The sequence below is a fragment of the Gekko japonicus genome, unplaced genomic scaffold, assembly GCF_001447785.1.
Source record: "Gekko japonicus isolate JY-2015 unplaced genomic scaffold, Gekko_japonicus_V1.1 scaffold864, whole genome shotgun sequence".
Classification (NCBI taxonomy): domain Eukaryota; kingdom Metazoa; phylum Chordata; class Lepidosauria; order Squamata; family Gekkonidae; genus Gekko; species Gekko japonicus.
This window is the reverse complement of record NW_015166449.1, coordinates 354402-360852: the sequence shown is the minus strand read 5'-3', so window position 1 is coordinate 360852 and position 6451 is coordinate 354402.

Genomic DNA, 6451 nt, shown 5'->3' with positions numbered 1-6451 from the left:
CCTCCCCCCACCCCTGCCCTCCCCAGGTTCCATCCACCAAATCTCCAGGTCATCCCGAACTCAGAGCTTTGGCAACCCAACTCAACTCTATAGTCTGGGGATTAGTTGTAATTCTGGGATATATCCAGGCCCTGTGTAGAGGTTGGCAACCAGAGAAGAGGCTACATAAGGTGCCATTCAGGCTACCTCGGAAGACTGAACCCCCCTGAGTCTCCAATCGTGCCCAGCAAAATGCAGACTTATCATGCGCAGTATCCAACCTTAGATCCCGATGATCAGCCATGTTGGCCTGAAGCAGGAGAACAAATTTAGAGTCCAGTTTTTAACCCTTTCAGGCCCCTCAAGCCCCCTGACGCTGTCTCGGCTGCCGCTGCCAGCCTCTCCTCATTTTTTGCCGGGGGGAGGGGGGAGCAGAGGATCGGGGGAGGGGGCCCACACACTCCGCAAGGGGGCCGGGCCCCTTGGGCCCCACGTGAGCTACGGGCCTGGTCCAGCGGCACCTTTAAGACCGACAAAGGTTTATTCAAGGTATGAGCTTTCGTGTGCACGCACACAAAAGCTCCTACCTTGAATAAACCTTTGTCAGTCTTAAAGGTGCCGCTGGACTCTAAAAGTATTCAACCTTCCAGCTTTCATTTTAAAAAAAATTATTATTTTTTATTTATTAAATTTATATCCTGCACCTCCCCGCCAAGTGAGAATAGAACTGTTATAACGTCCCAGGCTTCTTCCGGCTGTTCTTTTACTTCTTCTTTTTTTAAAAAATCATCGTATTTTCAGTATATTGCTTAATTTGTCTGAGCAAAGCTCTCAGCTGCGGCCCAAAGAATCAACCCCTCCCACGTTCCCTTCCTGCCCCTTATGCCCCCGTCACTCCCAGAATTGTGTGGGTCTAGAAGGAGGAGGCTTTGAAACGGAAATGAGAACCGCAACCCTAGAGTCGGATTCGACTGGCTTTCAAGCAAGGGAACCTTTACCTTTACTTTAAAAGAAGAAGAGGAGGAGATTGGATTTATACCCCGCCCTTCCCTCGGAGTCTCAGAGCGGCTTACAAACTCCTTTCCCTTCCCCTCCCCACAACAGACACCCTGTGAGGTGGGTGGGGCTGAGAGACTGTCCTTGAGAGAACAACTGTGCCAGAACTATGGCTTGCCCAAGGTCATGCAGCAGCTGCAAGTAGAGGAATGGGGAATCAAACCCGGTTCTCCCAGATTAGAGTAGGTCATGTGAAAAGCCCCCTTTGTCAAACCCAGCTCAGCTTTAGAAGAAGAAGAGGAGGAGATTGGATTTATACCCCATGGCCCTTCACTACCCAAAGGTGTCTCAGAGCGGCTTACAAATTCCTTTTCCTTCCCCTCCCCACAACAGACACCCTGGGAGGTAGGTGGGGCTGAGAGAACTCTGACAGAAACTGCTCTTCTTCAAGAACAGCTGTGCCAGAACTATAGCTTGCCCAAGGTCATCCAGCCAGGTGCGAGTGGAGAAGTGGGGAATCAAACCCGGTTCTCCCAGATTAGAGTCCGTGCATACTTAATCACTACACACAAACTGTCTGTTCTTCTGCCCGGACTCTCGAGCGATGTTTTGCCATTTCAGCCCTTCTGTTTTTGTCATGAGACTGGAAAGCTGCAGTATCATATTCTAAAGAAATAAAAGCTCATCTTTTTCTTTTTCCCCCCAGTGAGATATTTAGACTTAACACGAAGGGCAATCAAACAAGCCAGGGGCTCTTTTTGTAGCAGGAACTCCTTTGCAAATTAGGCGACACACCCCTAATGTAGCCAATCCTCCAAGAGCTTTACAGAGCTCTTTTTACAGGGGCTACTGTAAGCTCTTGGAGTATTGGCTACATTAGGGGTGTGTCGCCTAATATGCAAAGGAGTTCCTGCTACGGCGGGGGGGCGGGGCAGCGGGGGGTGACGGTGACAGGGGGGGATCTCCTGGGATCACAACTGATCTTGAAAGCCAGTTTGGTGTCCTGGTGAAGTGCGCAGACTCTAATCTGGGAGAACCAGGTTTGATTCCCCACTCCTCCACATGCAGCTGCTGGTGTGACCTTGGGCAAGCCGTAGTTCTGATAAGAGCTGTCCTTGAAAAAGAGCAGTTTCTGTCAGAGCTCTCTCAGCCCCACCTACCTCACAGGGTGTCTGTTGTAGGGAGGGGAAGGGAAAGGAGATTGTAAGCCGCTCTGAGACACCTTTGGCTAGTGAAGGGCGGGGTATAAATCCAATCTCCTCCTCCTCCTCCTCCAGTTTGGTGTAGTGGTTAAGTGCATGGACTCTAATCTGGGAGAACCGGGTTTGATTCCCCACTCCTCCACTTGCACCTGCTGGATGACCTTGGGCAAGCCATAGTTCTGTCAGGGCTGTTCTTGAAAAAGAATAGTTCTGGAAAGAGCTCCCTCAGCCCCACCTACCTACCTCACAGGGTGTCTGTTGTGAGGAGGGGAAGGGAAAGGAGATTGTAAGCCGCTCTGAGACTCCTTTGGGTAATGAAGGGTGGGGTATAAATCCAATCTCTTCTTCTTCTTCTTCTTCTTCTTCTTCTTCTTCTTCTTCTTCTTCTTCTTCTTCTTCCAGACTACAGAGATCAACCCCCCTGGAGGAAATGGCTTCTTTGGAATGTGGACTCCAGGGCATTATACCCTGCTCCCTAAGCGCCACTCCCAAATCTCCAGGAGTTCCCCAACTCAGAGCTGGCAACCCTGAAGTCATTGCCTCCCTTTTAAAAACCAAGATAATCTTCCACAAAGCCCATTCTCCCCAACCCCCCATAAAAGCATCACAGTTTATTCCAGGATTAAAACAGCAAAGTTTAAAGGCTTCCCCTTAAAGGCCAGAAGGACAGGACTTTGCCGCTCGAGTCTCTCAACAAAGCTCTCTTTCTTAAAGGTTATTACCAGGTGCAGTTTTATTGACTCCTTCCAAGGAACGGCAGATTAAATAAGGTCACAAGGGCAGATTTTCAGACCAGAAAACAAGCCATGATGGGCTTGAACGGAGAGCAGGAAACACGCAAACAAGAGTCCAAATATACTACAGCCAGATTCCGTTTTTTGTTCCAGCCAGGGCTCATTTCCTGCAGGAGCGCACAGGAGCGGAGCTCCGGCAGTAAAGAGCCCAGGGGGCAGGCACATGCAACAAGCCCCACCCCCTGCTCCCAGCAGCCCTCAGTCAGAGCAAGAAGCAGCCAGGTAAACTGCCGAGCCCCCCCCCGCCTCGCCCCCGGTCCAAAACAGTCCAGTGGCACCTTTAAGACCAAGTTTTATTCAGGTACAAGCTCTCCCTCCTCTGCGAGGGCAGATCTGCACGTTTCCCCCCAAATAGCTAGCAATCCAAAACAGTCCAGTGGAGCCTGAGCGGTGGGTGTTGCCTTCTGACACACTTCCTGTGATGTCAGGGGGTGTGGCATATGCAAATGAGGTGCAAATGAGTTATGCTAATGAGCTCCTGCACCTTTTTTTCTACGAAATGACCCCTGGTTCCAGCCAAACAAAATATATTACCCCGGGAGCTGGAGGACTTCACAGAGTTTATTGGTTTTTCAAGTGGAACGAAAGGAGTTGGTCTCCGCTCATTTACTGATGTTGGTTTTCCTACGTGGGGGGGCCAGAAGCTCCCAAGCGTGATCCGGCTGGGGTTCCTTTCCCCGTTTGGCGTGTGCCCTTTCTTCTCTTCCCTCCTCCCAGGACCCCCCAGGAACCGAAGACGTCCCAGGCCGTGAATCGGTTGCAGCGCAATTCACTTTCCAAAGCGTTTGCAGGCCTGGTTGAAATTGATGATTTCCAGGGCCTCCGGGACCCTCCGTAATGAAATGGGAGGGTGTAGCTGTTTATTGCACACAGGAAAAACAGAGCCAATAATATTACTCTTTGAGAGAGCAATTAAATTGTGTCTCGTGGACATGGCCTGCGCTAGCAGTTGGCAAATGTCTGGCCCTTGTCTGGGTCCCAGAGTAGTTACAAGGACCCCAGTCGGCCACCTTTTTACTCCCGCGCACAGCAGAGCTTGGATCCGATGCCTCCTTCCCAGGGCTTTTTTTTGTAGAAAAAGCCCAGCAGGAACTCATTAGCATAATAGGCCACACCCTACAGCAGAAACGCATTCGCATATTAGGCCACACCCCTGACAGCACAGCTCATTAGCACATTAGGCCACACCCCACGTCTTCCCTTGGCTTGCCCAGGCAAGCCGGCCCTTGGACAGGCTGGGGAAGGCACAGGGAGGCATTTAAATGCCTCCCCGATCCTTCTAGGGGGGCCCTGTCCCACCTGCCTCGAAGTCGCCGGGGTGTGTGTGTCGCTCTCCAGGCCTTCCCTCTGTAGGAGCCAGGCACGCAGAGGTTTTGGCGGTAGTGGGCGTGGCCAACTCTGAAGCCAGCCGGAACTCCGTTCCTGTGCATTCCTGGCCCAAAATAGCCCTGCTCCTTCCCACCTGCGGTCCTCTTGGTCAGCTGCAGGCCATCCGTTGCTGCAGAACGCGCTCATCTCTCGGTAGGAACTTCCCAGCTCCTTGAAAGACGTTGACCTTGTGAGAGTGGAAGCACAAGGGACATGCCCTCCACACAGACCTGGAGGATCATGGGCCGTGCATGCTCCCACTATGTATAGGAGGAGTACTTAACACAGCAATCCCCTTAGAGTTGCCGGGTTCCCCCAGCCACTGGCAGAGGATAAGAACATAAGAAGAGTGCTGACCAGTGGTCTGTCTGGTCCAGCCTCCCGTCTCACACAGTGTCCAAGCAGTTCCTCTAGAGGGCCAACAACAGGGCATAGAGGCCGAGACCTTCCCCTGATGTTGCCTCCTGGCTTTGGGATTCAGAGGCTTAGTGCCTCTGGATGTGGAGTTTCCCCTCAGTCACCATAGCTAGTAGACTTACCCTCCATGCAGGGGTTATTTCCTGCGGGAGCGCGCAGGAGTGGAGCTCCAGCAGTAAGGAGCCCAGGGGGCGGGCACATGCAACAAGCCTTGCCCCCTGCTCCCAGCAGCCCTCAGTTGGGCCATGAGGAGCAAGAAGCAGCCAGGTAAGTTGCAGAGCCCCCTCCCCGGCCCGCCTTCAGGTACAAGCTCTCCCTCCTCTGTGAGGGCAGATCTGCACATTCCCCCCCCCCATAGCTAACAATCCAAAACAGTCCAGTGGCACCTTTAAGACCAAGTTTTATTCAGGCACAAGCTCTCCCTCCTCTGTGAGGGCAGATCTGCACGTTCCCCCCCAATAGCTAGCAATCCAAAACAGTCCAGTGGAGCCTGAGCGGTGGGTGTTGCCTTCTGACACACTTCCAGTGATGCAAATAAGTTATGCTAATGAGCTCCTGCACCTCTTTTTCTACGAAATGACCCCTGCCTCCATGAATGCATGCAAAGCCGTACAGGGTGAGGAATTTGGACCACCCAGAGGCATCTGCCATTATTAGCACATCCCCTTCTAAAGCTGTTTATTCCTGTGGCCATCGCTACATCCTCTGGCAGCAAATTCCACATTTTAATCACTCTTTGTATAAAGTAGTATTTCCTTCTGTCCATCCTGAACCTACTGCCCATAAACTTCATAATCATTTTGTGAACAACGTTATGCTCTTTGTGTCCACTGGCGTGTTTCAACGGCGCGTTTTAACAGCTCGTTGTTTTTATATTGTTAATTTATTGTTTTAATTGTGAGCTTCCTCAGGCATGACTCTGACTAGCAGGAGTAGAAATCTCTTGAACTGCAATAATACACTTGGCATGAATCAAATACATAAATTACACACCTTCCAAAGAGTGATAATATCATCTGAAATTCTTCCTTGTCCATCTTCATCTTGAAATCGTTAGAGAGCTGTTAATTTATATGAACAAGATCTTTGATCTGAGCCAACCAGTCTTTGATCTGAACCAACCAATGTAACCTGATTGGAAGGTTAAGAACAAAGCACTCCAAACAGTCTACAGCAATGAACAAAACAGTGAATTGCCTAAAATATCACAGACATTGGGGGGCGGAAAATGCTGTTAAGTTGCAGATGATTCATGGAGACCCCTTATTTTCAAAGCGGGGAGCCAGTGTGGTGTAGTAGTTAGGAGTGTGGACCCTAATCTGAGAGAATCAAGTTTGATTCCCCACTCCACCACATGCAGCTGCTGGTGGGACCCTGGGTCAGTTACAAGTTTTCTCAGAGCTGTTCTCTCAAGAGCAGTCCTCGAGAGAGCGCTCTCAGCCCCACATACCTCACAGGGTGTCTGTTGTGGGGAGGGGGAGGGAAAGGAGTTTGTCAGCCGCTCTGAGACTCCGAGTGCAGGGCGGGGTATAAATCCAATCTCTTCTTCTTCGTCTTATGGGGGTTTCAAAGCAAGAAACATTAGTAACTGTTCTGTCATTTCCCACCCCTGGAGTCACAGGGTGTCTGTTGTGGGGAGGGGAAGGGAAAGGAGTTTGTAAGCCACTCTGAGACACCTTTGGGTAGTGAAGGGTG